Raw genomic sequence first — 17667 nt, 5'->3', positions numbered from 1 at the left:
ACAATCCACAGCAGATCCTCCTTGAAACAAAGGATTGCCACATGCAAAAAAGCCAAGCTTTTCTGTTATCCTAGGAACACATAGAGGGATTTTTTCATCATTTCCTTTCATCCTGAGCTCTCTCCTTCCTCAGTTCAGTAATTTATGCTTTTTGCTTGTTTATTTGTTGTGTTGTTGTTGATTTTTTTGTCTCAGTCTGAGCACAACCACATGGTCCACATACTCAGCTATGTTCAAGAAAGGTGTTCCAGCACTGGAGTGGTTTTATGAGATGGCCATCCTGCAGGGACAACACCCCACTGCACCTTTTACCCCTGCACAGGGGGCTGGCTGCCATCACTGCTCCTAGAGCCACTGTGCTGCGCTCAGTGGAGCTCAGAACAAAGGGCTTACAGTGCAAGAAGCCCTACACCTGCCAGCCAAAACCCACTTCTGAAACTGGGGCTTCCAAATGGACAGGACAAATCAGAGAAGAGGTAAAAACTGTGACACAGACACACAGCAAAGAAATAAAGAATCATCACACAACTGAGTACTTTTTGCTCTACACAGCGACACGCTTAAAGGAGCAACCAAATAAATAAAGCAAGGCAACACATTACTTTGCAAAAGCTTCTGCCAGAAAGACCTATTTAGAACTATTTCTGGAAGCGTCTGCCTGTTGATCTTGGATCCCTGAACACCAGAACCCTTTAAACACATATTTAGGTAATGTTCAAGACAGATCCCCGACTGAAAGCCCAGTGCCTGTCCCCACCAGGCTGGTGCTAAGGCTGGGGGCAGGTCCAGCCCCACAGGTGCTACTCACCCCCAGGACAGCCTATGAGGACAGAGCTCACCTCAGCCAGTCCCTCCTCCCTCCATGCACGGCACCTTACCACACTTCCCAGCCCACCCTCAGCCCTTGCACTGCCACCTGAGCCCCTTCAAGCATCAGCGATGAACCCGAGGGACCATGCAGGGCTAAGGGACAGGCCAGCAGGATAGGGAGGGAGGAGGAGGGCAAGCCCAGCTGCCAGCTTGAAGCAGAACAAGGCATGCTTGTTACCCAGGAGACTGGCTCCCACAGCAAAGAGGAGAATGGAAACTATGTCGGTGCCCTCTCAGCCCTCCACAGGCCTTGCCAGCGCTGAGGGAGGAGGCACGAGCTGCTGCCTCCCCATCCCCAACACTGTGTTAACCGCTTCACTAGCATGTCCAGACCCACACCCTGGTGAAGTATGGGGCTGTTCTACAGCCGACAAAGGGCTCCCTTGAAAAAAAAAGGCTCTTCAACACATCCGCTCCCCAGTGCTGACATGCACATCACGCTCTCCGGTGTGTTATTCAGCCATCCCCAGGCTTCAGACGTCTTCTCCGCTGCGGTGACGTCTTTGGTGCATCTCCCTGTCTGGACCTGCTCCTCTCAGCCACTGACAGGCTGTCCTGCAGCTTCGAAGGCAGCAAGAGATTATAGGTGTTAATGAGGAAGAAGAAAGCTCTTTCAGGGGGATTGTCTTCTAAGAGATGACTGCTCTCTGATCACAGAGATGAGTCAGTGTGGACAGGGAAGCATGGCTGGCGGTGGGATGTGGGATGCTGCAGGCTGGTGGCTGTGCTTCTTGGGGAGGAGAGGGGAGGGAGATGGAGGTGCAGGACATGCCTGTCTCCATTGTAACCTGGCTCCCTCCTGCCTGGCCTGAGAGCCAGGGGACACTCCAGCACCATGGAGTATAGCTTGGTAGCAATACGCTTCCTAATTATATTCTATCTTGGCAGGATTACTTTCATCTGCTTTCTGGTACTCTGCAAGCATTGGCTGCTAAGGCTGGCTGAAACCTTCCCACTTTCACTGCAGTTATACAGCAAAATCAACACAAAGGACCCAAGCCTCCCACCAGTGTGCTGCAAATCTGCTCTAGTGATCAGTGAAGTGTAAAAAGCCTGGACCCAAAGCTCAGCTGGCCACCTGGGCTGCAGCTGTGATGTCCTATACCAGCTGGGACAAAGGTTTTCATCACTCCAAGCACTGTACACAACCTGCCCAGCCTTGCCACAGCCCAAAAGCCTCAGGGCCACAGCAGCACATGGGTGTAATCCAGCACAGAGAGCTGCCTGCCTCCTTCTGCTAAAGGATGGTTGTTAGAGTCTACCCTTATTGCCTTCAGTGCACACTTGTCACAGCAAGCTGACCAGCGCTGCACACCATCTCTGCCTTGCTATCTGTGGGTGAAGCAGTGGGGACATGCTGAGGCCACATCTTTTGGCTCATTATGGCCCTGTTTTTGCACACACACAGGACAGATAGACATTACTGCACCTTTCAAGTTAGTGGACAATCCAGGAACAACTAGCAGCCTTTCCATCTTGCTCAGTAATTTCTCGTGGCAGAAAGTTGAGCTCCCAAGACAAGGCAACACTGTCCACTGCAGGCTGTTTAAGGGATGCTGGTCACAGCTGAATCAATTGTACACTCCTGCTCAGGAGGAGCAAGGAGGACCAGGATACAGAAGCTAGTAGAAAAGCAGGAGGTGCTGCAAAATTTATAAAAGTCCTCAGCAAGGGGAAAAAAAAAAATCATTCCCCATGCCTGCAAGCCCTGGCCTTCAAGGTCAAACAACATCTCCCACAAATACACAGAAATCAATACAGTCTAATTATTACCAGTGCGTACATGACAACTTTTCTATTTGGTGGAAGGTAGGAACAAACAGAAGAGTTTTCAAATGGGAGGTCAAAACTCCAGCCAGATTGAGGAAAGCGCATGGGAGCGTCGTGCCAGTGCCTGACCTTAGTCCCCATGCTCTCCACGGAGGGTCACCTACTGTTTCCCACTAAGCCTGCCTTTGGAGCATGTCTGCGGACAGACACTCCACCTGTGAGGCCATGCATGTTGCAGACACATTTCTAAGGCACCCCATGGTGGACCCTGCAGGACCTACCGATGGCCCGGAACAGCTGTACTAGTTTCTTCGGGGCTTAACAATCCCAGGAAAACAAGAAGGTGGCTTAAAATGATAAAGTTGTTGGTTTTTACTCTCAGAAATGGACATTTCTTGTTTACTAACCATTTTCTAACAGCATTAATTCCCAGCTTCATTCCTCTGATGCTTAAGAACCTTCTCTGAATTTTCAGCTTATCTTTATCCATGCATAGCTCATCCCTATTCAACTCCTGTTCCAAAAATGGTCTTTAGCGTCAATATTTATCCAGTCTGTGTTTAAAGTTACATCATCTGAGTTCTTTAATCACTTAGCACGAGGCAGGCTCTCTGTCTCTTTGATCATACTGGTAACCCTTCTCTGGACATGACCCATTTTGAGTACATCTTTCAAAGAGTGACTAAAAACATGGACAATCTTCCAAGCCAGACATCACTATGCCTTAAACTCTCCAAACTCCCCAGTGCTGCTACAAATATTTTATCCAGTATATTACAGCAGATAACATTTATATTTTCACTGATGCTCTCAGTGATGCTTCTCCGCATCACTGACAGATCCTGTGTTTTCCTTTGCCTTTCTTACTTTGCCCAGGGAGCTCCCACACAAAGCTGAACTTTTTGGTTATTTCTTATGCACACAATCATCCAATTTGAACTATGCAGTTCTGGTCTGTATTTAAGAACTTCAAAGTCTTTTTTGCTGAATTACCCTTTAAATTGATCCTTCTGAGTTTCCTGTCTTTAGGAAACTTCTTCAGCAGTATTACTTTCCAAAGTCCAGAGCATTATCTCATGTATCATACATCTGCCATCCCAAGGCTACACTCTGCCAGCATCTTCCCTTCAGACCAGCAGATCCTCGTTCAGTGTTCTTGTTAATCTTCCTTTAGCCTGTGCACTGCTCCTTACTGCCCAGCAAAGGGCATTATAGACTGGAGAATTCCACATGGGTTCGGTGGGAGGCAGGACAAGCACTTAAGAGATCCACTTCAGATAACCAAGCAGATAAAATATGACAGACTGAGCAAATCCTCAATCTCCTCCCAAAAAACAAACAAACCAACCAAAAACACATTAAGATATCATATCTGCTTCCCTAGGTGACAACCTGCAATCTCTTTTGGTAAATGAATACTGGGCTAAGGTGGATCCTTCATCCACATTACTCCAGTGATTTTCATCTTCCTTGTATTGAGTTCGAACCCTTTGTATTGCTAGCAGCTGATGCTTTACCGCCCAGGCACAGAGGCAGTTGCAAGCTCCATAAAAAGTCACAACTACCAGATAGGGCTAGCTCTGGCATGGCTCCCACAGGGCTGGGCTGAGTTCCACATAATTCAAAAGTACTGAGATGGCTACGGAAATCCAAACCCAGCCCACAACCAGCTTGTCTATCTCTAGTCCCTTCCAGGCCAGAAATCCAGTACATTCATACTGTTTTTCCAGGAAATAGCTGCTATCAACATCTTACACACAGGACTCTGGGACTAGAAGGAAGAACAAATCTCTCTGACAGCTGTAAGAGAAGAATGGTTTCAAGAATGCCAGTGTCCATCTTTTAGCCCTAATACACAGCAGTCCCCAAGCAGGAGCACAAAGAAATAGGTGAACATTTTTAGTCGGAGGGAAATCAGGACAGAAACAGCAGAGCAGCTCCAGAATTGATGTCTGAAGCCTCAGCTTCAACATGATAAACAAAGCTCATAAAGCTGTACAGTAAACCTTGGACTAAAGCGAAGCCTGGATGTAACTGATGCAGTCTGGAGATTTCAAAGTGTGAAGCAAGAGCTGAGCTGTAACAGCAACCCTCTTTCTTCAAGCAGTCACTCAAATATTCATGATACATTGAGTGGGAATATGAACTCTTTGACCAATTAAAGCATTGGCAAAAGGACTAGAAAGAATGTTATTACAAAAAAAAAATATATATATATATGTATATATATTGATATACACCTTCATATATGGCAATTAATCACTTGTACAGAGCAGCCGATGGGAACAACAGATATTAAGGTGTTACTGGATTGACTTCTGTTAGAATCAACTTCCAAAAACAAAAACAACTGTCTCTACAGTAATATTTACCTTGTGAATTTTAACTAATACATTTTCAAGATAACCTAGTAGTTTCCCACTGCCACGAGGAAGACCTTAAAAGCCTTAAGCTGCCATACATTGAAGCTGTTAGCCACACTTAGGCTGTATACATTGCTCTGTATTCTGACATCAAATTAAAACTGCATTACTTCCAGCTATGCAGCTGAGGAGTCACAAGGCTGAGCTGAATCTGTGCAGTCCTAAGATGGTTCTCACTGTCTACATACTAAGCACAACCAGAGACTGCTGTGTACACAGAGAACACTGCTGGAGAAAGGTGACTGCTTCTGGTTACCGAGATGTAAACTGAAGTGACATTCTCTTCTCTCTTTAGGGGATGACTCCAAGTGAGGGTGACTGTACTAGAAACAAGTCAGCTCAGAGACTATAAATGGGTGGGACGTAGCATGGCAAGCAGGAAAGGAGAAAAACAGCCCTGCTGGACGCAGGGAGAGGCCACATCCAAGAATGGAAAAAACCTTTTAGTACTGAGTCATAAATATTCCAGTTTTCCAAGGCAACAGCAAGCACAAAGAATGCTCTTGGCGTTGCACAGAAAACCCACACTCACCTCCCTGTGCGCATGCCTGGGCACTTCTCTGCCATTGCTGCTCAGAGCAACAGCAAAAACTGCACAGTGAGAGCTGCCAGCTTGCCACAAAGCGTTCCGACAGATCTCCTGTACTCAGACCTTCCCAAACCGCAGAACCCAGGGAGCACACAACTACGAGCTGATTTATTAGAGATGCACAATACTAATTATGGTTGGCTTTACTGCTTTTTTTTTCTCTGAGTTTGTACATTTCCCACCCAAATTAGATATGCAGTGCTGTTCTGCATCGCAAGCTGTGTTTTAGTGGCAAATACAGCAATACCTAGATAACTGGTACTTCTGCAAAGCACCCTCTGATTAAAAGAGTCCATGGAAAGTACACTCAGAGGCCATCCACAAGCAGCAATTCTACAGCACAAGAGTGATGGGTTATAAGAGTGGGACCACCAGTGTTTTGGCACCCACTTCCCACTAGGCACTTTGAAGAGCTGTAAAGGGGAGAGGGTACAGGACTGTTAAAGGGACAGCCACTGAAAGCATCTGCTGAAAAGCCTGCGTGCAGGCTTGCAACTAAATCCTGCAGACCCCTACCTATGTCCTGTGCATCTAACCCACCAGATCTGAAATACAGTGGATGTCTTTTCATCTGTACCACCTCTGGTGCCAATACTGTTAGCTGACGAGTAAGGTCAACACACAAACAGCAAATTAACATAAATTATAACAATTACCGTGACACCTCACACAGCACAGACTGGACATTCTCATCCATAATCATCACGCATGACCTGCTCATTAAGAAGGGATTTGTGGTTACCATAGATCACAGGCTGAATTTGAGTAATAGTGGCATTTTACTTTGAAGTAGACAAACAGTATGTAGGGCTGTATGAATACAAATGACATATACAAGGCATGGAGTAATTCCTCCTCTCTACCCAACACTGGTATGCGTCCCAGCTCTCCACTAGTCTGGCAAAGATACAGATAAACTGTAGAAGGTGCAAAGACTGTAGGAGAATGAGTAAAAGAAGTAAAATGCAAAGCTCTGCTTGCTGTCCATACAAAACTAGAGGGTACAAGAAGGCTGCTGCCAAGAAGTTAATACTCCACAACCCAGGGGAACAAGAATAGGGGCTGCCTATGGCAGCCAGGGAAGTTTAGGTCAAACATGTATGACAAATAAAACATTTATTATTTTACAAAAAAAAAAAAAAAAAAAAGCAAAAAAACAAAATCAACACTATAGTCAGGAGATAAGCATGGTTTTCTTAATACAAAGCACTGGTGCTGCATGTCTCATAAGTCATAAGCTCTTTACTTTACTTATGAAGAAGCATACATTCCTGTTAGTTTTTGTAGCTACTTAGTGTGACAAATTGGAAATAATTTCTTTTCCTGGGTTTGCTCACAAAGAAATGTCCATCATAGGATCTTGGCTGATCCAGTATGCCATGACACTGGAAGAAACTGAAGAAAAGATTGGGCTGAAAAGGTATGGAATGCAGCAGTAATCTTCCAATTACTGGGAGTTTCTTGAGAGAATAAACAAAGAAACATGAGGAATGGCATTTCCTGAGTCAGCTATGCCATGTTAGGGAGACATAATTGCATGGCTTCTGGTCTTATTCTCGTATGATTTCTGTTTGACTCAGAGCAGCAGGAAGCCTCTAACGCAGGATTAAAAGCCTAGATCAGTATATTCAGGTGGAATCCCTGGAGAAACAGAAATATACCTCTAGAAAGATGCAGCAACTCTACAGGCAAAGACTGATCATAGAAAAGCATCCAATGCCAGCAGATCAGTAGCTAATCCACTAGCTGTTAACAACATAGTTGTTGTTTTCTAGACAGAGTACGTAGAGTCAGCTTTCAGCCAGTGGACTTACTGTCTTTTTGTCCAACACAGTGAAGAAACTTTACTCATGAACTTAAGTCCTACTGAAGACGAACCATGATCAGAGCTGATAACACTCCTCACTTTCTCTTTGGTGATTATGACCTCTTTCCATCTAAGAAAGCAGGATGCACTAGACAGTCAGCCAGCTGTACCTTAGGTCTGTGTGTCAGGCCAGCCCAACTTGAACAACAGTTGTGCCAGGTCCACCTCCTCCACAGACTCATTCTACCCATCATGTAGAGCCAAACCTGGGAAGAAAGTTTCCACACACTGCACAAAAATCCCACTCAGAATGGAAAGAGACCCAAAGGAAATGCTAGAATGATGAAAGGGATTTGTACGTGGGAGGAAATCCTGATAACAGAAAGCAAAAGTTGGTGGAGGCAAGGCCTAGGCACACACACTGCCCATGACCTGGCACCAAATGACAAAGCAGGTCAAGGTAGACTCCTGCAAAACACAAGATTAGGTTGCTTTGGACAGACTGAAATGGATCTCAGTCCTAAAGTGACACAGACTAAACAGGCAGGGCATGATGCCCCGTGGATAAATCTCAGCGCTTCAGAAACTGCTGGAAGCCATGGACTGGGGCTCTGGCACAGGCAGCAAAGAGGCACTTAAAGATGGCAAACAAGGTCATGTGTCTCCCAGATGCATTCCAACATACCAGGGTGGAAAGAGACCTGAAAGAGCCCTCAGGAGCTTCATTACAGAGCCTTGGCCCAGGCCTAATAATAAACATCAGTGATGGTGATTCAGAGACTTTATATGTTGGCTGGACATGGCAGATGAGCAGGAAGCCCTGGGTGAAGGATTGGTTGCCCAGAAAGGTTATTTTCCCTCACAATAGCTGAAAAAATAGAAAAGTGCTTTTATTCTCAGTGATGTATCCAGACAATTGAAGCCTGTAGTTTCAATATACACTTAAGAAAATGCTCTAAACTGTGCACAATCTCAGCAAGAGGCTTTCAACACATAGTAAAGAAAAGAGAAGCACAAACTAAATGGACAGAAGGGGAAGATGGCAAGTGAGAGCTGCGCAAGGTAAACAATACAGCCAAAACTAGAACATGAGCATTTGCTGTGCTCTCACTAGTTATCAGTGCAACAGAAAACTCCCAACCACAGTGTTCTAACAGGACTTGTCCTCCATGACTGGGAGCATCTGCCAGCACTAGCATTTCCTTATCAGAGGAGGTGAAGCATGGAGGGCCCAGGAGCAATGACCTTTTCAGCAATTTTTGCATGCCCACTGCTTTCACAGCAATTCCCCACACTAGCTTAAAATAAACCAAGCCCTTCAGAAAAGAAAGTACACAGAGACTACAGAAGTGTCAGACCATTCACCTGCAAAGACCAAACTAGCACAGATGTATTTTGAGATGCAACAGTGGAAGCCAAGGCGCTTTCAAGAGGGATTGATGCAGAATCCCAGTATCTGAAAAAGAAATGCTGTCACTCCTGCCCATGACACTGCTGTCTTCAACTCAGAGCCAACAGATGAGCCCAAGTGCTGTCCCAAGCTTGCAGCCAGGAGGCAACTCAGCTCTTTTCCACTTCTGTATGCAGAGCTCCACGCATTAAGCCACATAACAGCAATGGTGGCTGCAGTCCCACAGAGGGTCACTTCTGTTACCTCTTGTATTAGAGCAGAATAGACATGATGCAGCATCTTTTTCTTCTGACAGTGCTCAACTGACATCAAGCTCTTAAAGAAGCATTTCTGTGAGCTTTGGGATCTATATAATGTGGCACAGTGGGGTCTGCCACTCTGGCCCATAGCCTGAAAACAGCAGAGGCCAATGCTCCAGCAGCATGAGAGCAGGAGGATTACACACCTAGCAATGGACCTGACTACCGACAGGCAAAACACAGCCTGAGGGGAACAAACTGCAGCTCAGCTCTTCATCTGGAAGGTGCAGCCTATTCTGGCTGCCCATTCCAGGTACAGTCACCAACTAGGTACAGTCGTTAAAAGACTCATTTGTGCAAGGACGTCCAGAGCAATAGGCATTAATCCATCACAGATACTATTAAATCTGTAAATCATCCACAGTTAACTCAGGCTAAACCTAACACTAGGGCCAGCATCTCTACACATGACCCTACTACAGCAACAGCTTTTTGAACAGCAGCAGATCTGCCCAGTGGCAGAGAGCTGGGAGCAGGTGAGCCCCTCCTGGCATCTTGTGTATTTCCCATCAGACATAGAGATAAATCCTTAGAATGTGCAGAGAAAGCTCAGGAGCAAATGACCTAATTAGAAGTCAAAGTCCCACATCTTCCTGGTGACCAGCAGAACTGCTGGTGGTCAGTGTCCTTTGTGATTACCAGGGCAGAAAGCACTGGAAGGCACTCAGGACCCCATCCTGCAACCCCCAGTCAGGAGCCCCCAGCTCTCTGCCTGAACCGACGCCAGCATCTGGGCTGGGCTCAGTGTTATTTTTATCATTTGTTCGCATAACTCTTTGGATGAATCCTGGGAAGAGCTTGTCCCCAAAATAGTATGCTGTGGGCACTATTTATACACCACTGGCAGCAGAGTGGGGTGCGCTGAGAAGGACCCTCTTTAATGCTTTGGATATGCAGATGCTAGCGGCCATAAAACAGAGTTTCTTGTTTGGGTCAGTTCTCAGAAGGAAAGCACTGCCTGCAGAAGCCTGAGATCCTTGTCTGTCCTATCTAGGAGACTCTCCCCAAGATGGTATGGAAGCCCAGGTACAAGGACTGTGGAGAAGATTAATGACTTATGCACATACTGGTAGGCCCACGTCAGCTCCCTTGGAGATAAAAAAGGGAACAGCTGTACTCAGATACAGCAGGGTCAGAAGAAAATGCTGCTGCCTTCTCATTGGTATCTGTCAAGTGCTCCAGCTGATGAAAGGGTTCTTTGGTGAGCCCCAATGAAGACAGGTAATGGTGAATACTAAATGCTAGCAAGGATGGCTGAGGGCACCAGACCAACAAGCTGACTGCCCTCCACCCCAGGGACAACAGCCTTAAGCTCTACCACAGTGAAAGACATCATCCAGAGGGGCTAAGGGAGGAAAAGAAAAAAAGAGCTTTTTGAGACTGTTCAGAGACAAGAGGCTCTTCCCTGCATCTAATTTTCTAGGGTAACGATGCCTTCTCTCACACCACTTCTGTGCCTACTGTCTTCTTGATTTTTGGGTTCTGTGAGTTTTTTCTCCTCCCCTTTCTACAAAGACACATTCTGACTGCCCTCTACTTTCAAAGTGACTCTGCTGTCGCTCTGAGAAAGCAGCAACTCTACATAACCTGTAGAAAATACATAGGATGCTGTACAGGAGCAGAGAAGACAGATGAGCCCTGGAGTATCAGGGCACCATTCAGGAGAAGAGAGACACAGCTGATTTCCTGGTATATCACTAAAATAAAACAGACACATGCATTTCCTTCCCATGTAGCAGCAAATCGAGTGCTCATCAGAGCTACTGAACAGAAAATAAAACCAGATAGGTGCTACGAATTGAAGCACACCCTACAGGTGGGGCAGGACTGGTCACACCACTTTTAGCACAACAAATAGAAGGGATGAGCTCCTACCTTGTTGGATACAATCTCTCCAGATTGTGGTCTCAGCGCACAGCAGCTGGGAGTCAGGCAAAGCAGCAACTGCATTAGAGCAGCAAGAGGAATGCAGCACGTAGAGCCAGTGATAACCCGAGGCAAAACAGGGGATCAGCGAGGCTGGCTGTGAAGGTCTCTGCAGGCAGTCCCCCTGTTGCTGTAGGACAGCAGGGCACAATGAAACCGTGCTTCTTCCAGATGGGAGGTGACTTGTGGGTTCCTCGGGGACAGCATGTGCCAGGCTGCTCATCGAGTGTGTGGGCAGGAGAGACGAGCATGGGCTGTGGGCTGCTGGCAGCACAAGGGACAGATTGCTAATGAAAGCCTCAGTGTAAATACAGATGCACTCTGGAGAGGACTATGGCAGAAATGCAGCTCGTGTTACAGAGAGCCATTTAGAGCAAGCTCAGAAAGAAGGCACTGTGATGGCACTGCACTCCTGCAGCTGGGTGGTTGGTCAGCTGCCTGCTGGGGGGCAAAGCAGCCCTCGGCAAGGGGACTCCACCTCCACGCTCCACAGCAGCTCCTTCAGTGCCAGGCAATTTGGACAAAAGTAATTTTCCACTCATATAAGAAACACCAGTCCCCTAACTTCTCTGGTGTACATAATTTCAGCAGCCCATCGTGGCTGTGAAGGAAAGCATTACTTCATCCTTGTGTAGGACCAGCAGACTGCTCTCAGTACCCACTCCCCATATACATTGACTGTGTAGTCAGTGGGGTTTCCCTTTAATCCTCCACCTCTGGCACCTCCTGCTATTATTCTTCATTTCCTCCCATCTCAGGATATCAACTGGATCATAACTTGGATTTACACCAAACAGAGAGGAGTGTGATGCAGCAACTAAGCACATTTCGGATATTGACCATTTAGCTAGCACTGAAAAAAAAACTCACCGAGAGGCTGAGGAGGAGCTGTTACAAGATATACAAGACAGCAGGCATGACCTATTTTCAGTATGCCTGGTGCCAGACAGTCATACAGCTCCCATGAGTGACCTCTGAGAGCAACCATTGACAAAGAACAGGGAGTTCACAGAGTTTGGTAGTGAATGACGTCTGTGCTGTAGACACTCCTTGTTCTACTATCTGCTGGTACCCTTTCCTTGGGCTGATGTGATGAAGGTGCATGTGCTTCTGTGGCTTTTTCTCTCCATGGTGCAGCAATTGTCCTTTACTTCACAGCTGAGCTCAGGATGTGCTCTCCCAGCTTTTGTCTACTCTTGCACAAAAACAAAGCGAAAATTTGCCAGTGTAACAACAGTTGAACACCATGCCAGGTGCCAGTCCTTAGAACTGTCTGGGACAAAATCTGTCCAGAATTGAAGTCTCCAATGCCCTCATCATAATTATGGGCACCATACATGGGTTGCTTCTCCCAGCATGACAAGCCTTTGCAATTTATTCCTGCATAATGATAGACTGGTTCACTACGAAGCAAGACAATACAGAAGTCATATCTTCATCTCAGCTATTTCCGTAGCCCAGCTGGCCTGTCAGGGGATGGCTAACACCAAATGATCCCATACAGCTTTAAAACTACTCACTGCCACCCAGGCTCAAATAAGGCAGCTAAGAGCGTTCCGATCACGGCTGCAATAAGGCTTGCCACATCTGCAGCAACTGCATTCCTCCCGTGGCATAAGTGAGAGCCCTGGAGCACTAGAGCATCCCCAGCCTACCACAAGCACTGACCTTGGCCGAGGAATCCCAACTGCAGCTCTCCCCTGTGCTTTCTGATCACACATGGAGAGATGGAAGAAGGTAGTACCAACAGAAGATGTCTAGGAAACTGTACAGCCTGGTCTTGTCTTGCTTTAGAAACACTATTAGAATCATAGAATCACCAAGGTTGGAAAAGACCTCCAATATCATGCAGTCCAACTCTCCACCTACAAGCAATATGTCCCTCAGTACAATATCTAAATGTTTCTTGAGCACCTCAGGGGTTGGTGAGTCCACCACATCCCTGGGCTGCCTGTTCCAGTGCATAACCACTCTTTCATGTAAATATTTCCTAACATCCAATCTGAATCTCCCCTGGAGCAACTGGAGGCCATCCCTTCTAGTCTTACTGCTAGTTGCCTGGGAGAAGAAGCTGACCCATAACCTCCTTTCAGGGATTTGAAGAAAGTGATAAAGTCTCCCTTGAGCTTCCTCTTCTCCATACTAAACAATCCCAGCTCCCCCAGATGCTCCTAATAAGACTTGTGCTCCAGACCCCTCACCATCATCACTGCCCTTCTAAAAAGTTTGCCTGATCTGCTGCCCACACTCACTGGAGAAGATTGGTCAGTACAAAAGAGTTCGGGTAGAGTCAGCATCACCTCCCCAAGTTAGCTATGGATAACCTCCAGCAGCCCAGTGCCCTGTCCCATGCCTCACTTTCCCCACTAGTGAAACAAGCATCACAACACTCACCAACTTTCTGAACCTGTGATGAAGTTCACGTCCTTAAGAGATGCTGACAGTCTGGAAATATTAATAAGCATTCCGCATTTTCCACCCATAAAGCAGAGATCCTTGTGGCTTCCCCAGGCACACTGCTCCCTTTCACTCTCACCAAGGCAGGTATGCTGCAAAGATGGTGATCCCCACCAGCCCCCAACGCAGGAGCTCGAGTCCCTTTCCCAGCTGTGCCCAGGCCATCTGCCAGGCAGGAATGCAGTGCATCAGCTGAGAGTAGCAGGAGAGTTGTCAAGGCAGCGGAAGGGCTGGGGCTGCACCATGCTGGAATTCCAGCAACGCACTAACACCCATCCGTCCGCACCAGGAACAACTCCTCCCTGCCCCGGACCGGGGCTGAATCACTGGAAATACCAAAACAATGATGAGGTCACGTTCCCTGAGCAAGGGGCCGCAGCCAGATATAGATGTGTGGAGAAGTATGCTAAAAAGGGACTCGATGTACAAGCTGGAGGCTCTGGCAGACAGGCACCCGAGGCATTTGTCTCGTTTAAAAACAGCTTGAGGCTGCCAAGAGGCTTTTTCCTTCTTTCTTTTTTTCCTTCCCTCTGAAGGGAGCAGGGAACTGGGCAGCACTGCTACTTAAATTCTTTACTTGTCCTGCCAAAAGAGGCACAAAACATTCGAGCTCATGAGTGTGTAAACTGCTCTTCAACGCATTATGGGAATGACACAGAAGTTACTCTATGACTCAGTTCCAAGACAGGTGTTCCCAAAATGTCTGTCCTGCTGTGATACCAGACTCTGGTTTCCACAGTTAAGAATCCACCTGCAACAACCAGAATGGGAGACAAAAATCACATGGCATTACTGTCTGGTTGCTTTTGCTACAGCCTCAGCCAGCTCCAGGAAATCCCACTGGTTTGATAAGTGGTGTGAGCAGCAAATAACAGTGATTCTTGCTACAGCTCCTAACAGGAGCATCTAAGGCAATCCACCATCAGCAAATAGACTTCTCCAGGCAGTGCAGATCCAGGCTCTTCCCAGTTCTCAATTGAAAGAAAATGGAGACATTTTCTGCTTAGAATATGGAGGAAATTGTAACAGAGAACCTGTAAAAGATGGAGGAATTCACAATGCAAGCCTAAAACTTGTCCTCTCTGTATGGCTGGATAACTCAAACACCCACACCTGTATGATGAAGAGGCTCAAAACATCCAGATCTTGTTCCATCAGGACATAGATCCTTATCAGGAGCTGGGAATAGCAGAGGTAGGAGCAGATATCTGTCACTGTGCATCTCACCCTGCTGGCTGCATGCTGTCTGTAACAACCACAGCTGTGCCTGGCACACTGTGCTGCTGTTCCTGCACCAGTCTCTACTGCAAGCACTTCCATTGTGCTTAAAAAAAAAAAAAAAAAGAAGGAAAATGCGTGGTGTGTGGTCCCTCCTTGGGAAGGAGGAACCGAGGGGGGAAACCAAGGCAGTGTGATGGCTTGCTACACCCCCCTTCAGGAGTGTATATAGCTCATTGTGGAGAAGCACTGATCTGCAGTCATCAGCTTGGCTGGAGTGAGACAGTGTTACCAACTCCATAGGAGTCCCTTTCAGTGTGCTGTAGTGCAAACTGGGACACACACAAAGGCTGCTTGTGTAACTGTGACCCGTTCCTCTAGCCAGAGCCACTAGGAATTCCACCAGCACCACAGCCAGAAAACATTTCATGCATTAGCATCACTTGTTTCTGCCTTCTCTCCAGTGAAGTGACAGAAAGGATGCAGACAGGCACTGCCCTTCCTCTGATAAAGCATCTGAATTAGCAGACAGGTTGACAGCATCCAAAGGCAGACTTAATTGCCTGGCCCAATCAGATACAGGTGTCAGTAGGACATTTGTTCACAGAGGAGAGCTTGGATATCTTCCACTGAGGACTCCATTGGAAGCACAGAGTCCAGCACAAGACTTCAGTGTTATGAAGGTGCTCAGAAAATACTAATCTGGGGCACAACAGATGTCACTCATGGAAACCAGTGCTCCCAGTTTGGGCAAGCACATACAAAAATGAGAAGAGGGGAGGAACGTGGGCTTAGGTGAGCGACTATTGCAAGCAGAACTCCAACCAGGCTTCATATTCCAGAACAGACGTACAGTCATCTGTCCTCAGGAAACATCCTTGTACATGTTCTTTGGCAGAGAGTGGGGACTTAAGTGTTCAGCAGAAGGCAGGCTGCGTGAGACAGATGTTTGGCCTCCCTCAACATCTGGGAGGGACAGAGCAAGCAGAATTCCTCCCAGCCAAGTTTCCCCCATAGTGCTCCTGAATAAGCACTATAAGCTGAACTGGCAAATCAACAGGACCTGGTGCCTGGCCCAGCTTCAGCAGAGCTAACCACAGGGAACATCATCAGGCAGCTGCAGCACGATAACTTCATTTCACTGAGCTCAGAGCTACCCATGCCACACAGCAGCTTGATGGAACAGTAAAAGGGTGAAGGAAGCACTCGCATAAAATATTGCCTGCAATCCCAGCAGGGAGGCAGAAGGGAGGTTTTAGTTCATAGGTTCATAGGTTCATTAGGTTGGAAAGGACCTACAAGATCATCTAGTCCAGCCATCCTCCTATCACTATCCCTACCCACTGAACTACTAAATCAGATCCCTTAGCACCTCATCTAAACGCTTCTTGAACAGCGCTAGGGATGGTGCCTCAACCACCTCCCTAGGCAGGCCATTCCAGTGCCTGACCACTGGGCCACAGTGAGTGAGCCACAATCCCTGTGAACAGCTTTTGGGTATTTTCTAGCACATTTAAAACCAGAGCAGAAATACTGTGTGTTGCACAACAGCTCCTGTAGCTCACTCAATATGCAGCACAACCACGCCACTACTGCAGAGAAAACCTAGGAAGCCAGGCACCCTGCACAGCAAACAGCATCAGACAGCATCTGCTGCCACAGCAAAAACTGAACCAGAAGCAGAACTGAGGGCAAAATATTGGGCAACTGCAGCAGAGGCTTACACCTTTTGAATATTCAGTGCTTCCTTATCTGTGGCTTAGAGGTTTCCGAGGCAGCCAGCAGGTAAGGAAGTTAGTAAAGCAGCTTTAGGTGTTGCCCAAGGCCCAAAGGATGCAAACCCACAGCTCATGAAAGGCCAGCAGATGGGGATCTCGCCTGGCAGCCTCTCTGCAGCATGTAAACTAGGAGACTTTTGCTGATGGAAGGCAGCACTGTACTCAAACTGACACAGAAGATTTCAGTCTAAAATTCAGGGCAGCTCCCAACTCCCCACATCACCTCACTCTGCATTTTTCTGGTTGCAGTTCCTGCTGATCCTGGCCAACAATCCCAGGATCCCCAGCAGAAATCTCAAATTTAGGGGAGGGAAATGTGGTCGTTTTTAATGTACAAAAGACAGGTGTCTCCTGCTAACAGAACTCACAGAGTGCCCACTAAAAGGCAGCAGTAGGAAGGCATGTTTTCCTAATTCAGAGGAAGCCTGGCCTTGTTTTGATTTCCCGCAGCATCTCATGGCATTGGGAGAGCATAAGGAGTGGGAGAGGCTGGATCTGTTTACAGCCCCAGAGCCCTGCTGAAGGCTCAGCGCTGTGCAGGCAGCTGGACAGGGACACGGCGGTTATCAGAGCCACTTCCCTTCCTGCTGAGAGCCACAGTAAAGATGCTCGCTCCCAGCACCAAGTAAAGAAAAACATCCTCTGCTTTGGAGCGAATTGTAATAAGTAGGGCAGCAGCAGAACAGCTTTGGAAAAAGTGAGCAGCAGCTGAGCTGCAGCTATGTGCAGTTCTCTGTTGGAGACAGGTTGGAAAAGCTCTGTACCCTACGAGCCCTGGACCACCTCAACCCCTTCAGAAACACAGTCCTGACCACTGAAATAAGGATAGAAGTGGCTTCCAGGCAGGAGGCTGAAGCTAGGAACTTGTCTTCATAAGGAGGAATGGTAGCTCTCTAGCATGCTTACAGTGGCTGGAAGGAAAGGAGATGCAGTAAGAAGCCACTGATGGCCCTCATAGAGATTACTTCCCCCCAAGGACAAGAAAATCCCCAGTTTAAACCATGCACAGATTGACGCTGTGATGACTTCAGCTCCCTCCCACATTATCAGGCATGAGGCAGTGAGAGAAGAAATACTTATTTAGCTTATACCTCAGCTTCACCCAGACATTTAGGAACT

At 47.2% G+C, this 17667-nt stretch overlaps 1 protein-coding gene across 5 annotated transcripts in view; it reads right to left on the bottom strand.

Moving 5' to 3' along the window:
• The window catches only part of RUSC2 (RUN and SH3 domain containing 2), a 53254-nt gene that overhangs the window by 33777 nt on the left and 1810 nt on the right, over positions 1-17667 (bottom strand). For 2 of the 5 annotated variants that reach the window (XM_065740055.1, XM_065740058.1), the window contains exon 1: positions 13490-13833. The exons of 1 other annotated variant lie outside the window; for it this stretch is intronic. The gene's annotated coding sequence lies outside the window, so the exon portion shown is untranslated. Of the gene's footprint in view, positions 1-13489; positions 13834-17667 lie in introns of those variants that run through there. 2 more of the 5 variants (XM_065740059.1, XM_065740060.1) reach the window with 2 other exon arrangements.

Source organism: Cyrtonyx montezumae, unplaced genomic scaffold (assembly GCF_038088225.1).
Source record: "Cyrtonyx montezumae isolate F1298 unplaced genomic scaffold, pur_monq_1.0 scaffold_25, whole genome shotgun sequence".
NCBI classification, from domain to species: Eukaryota; Metazoa; Chordata; class Aves; order Galliformes; family Odontophoridae; genus Cyrtonyx; species Cyrtonyx montezumae.
Note: the sequence above shows the minus strand (reverse complement) of the source record. Positions and strands in the feature narration are given on the sequence as shown.